The sequence below is a fragment of the Etheostoma spectabile genome, chromosome 20 (genome assembly GCF_008692095.1).
Source record: "Etheostoma spectabile isolate EspeVRDwgs_2016 chromosome 20, UIUC_Espe_1.0, whole genome shotgun sequence".
In the NCBI taxonomy this organism is placed as follows: Eukaryota; Metazoa; Chordata; class Actinopteri; order Perciformes; family Percidae; genus Etheostoma; species Etheostoma spectabile.
The window spans coordinates 13,935,617-13,935,933 of NC_045752.1; the positions used below are offsets into that span (position 1 = coordinate 13,935,617).

A 317-nucleotide genomic window follows, 5' to 3' on the forward strand; every position below is an offset into this window, starting at 1 on the left:
GCCATGTGGCAGAAAAAAAGTTGTATTACGTTTACTGAGAACCAAAAATAAGAAAGAATCAAGGTTTGTATCGAATTGTGGATCAAAAATCGTGATACGAACTGAACCCCGGTTTTGGTGTATCGTTACCGGCCTAATGATGACATCAGGCTAATGGACCTTTTTTACACTAGGTATTTTGACTTGTCATAGTAGGAAAACTACAGCTGAAATTGAAAACCTCAACGATGGCTCAATTCCATTAAGTGTCCCAGTAAGCTATTTCAGTGAGTCGGCATGCACAATACCAGGGCCTCTCGTAAGTGGAATGCAGCCAT

General features: G+C 40.7%; 1 protein-coding gene across 9 annotated transcripts in view; it reads left to right on the plus strand.

The window, feature by feature from the left end:
- ralgapa2 (Ral GTPase activating protein catalytic subunit alpha 2) overlaps positions 1-317 on the plus strand; it is a 105,888-nt gene that overhangs the window by 60,960 nt on the left and 44,611 nt on the right. The window lies entirely within an intron of this gene.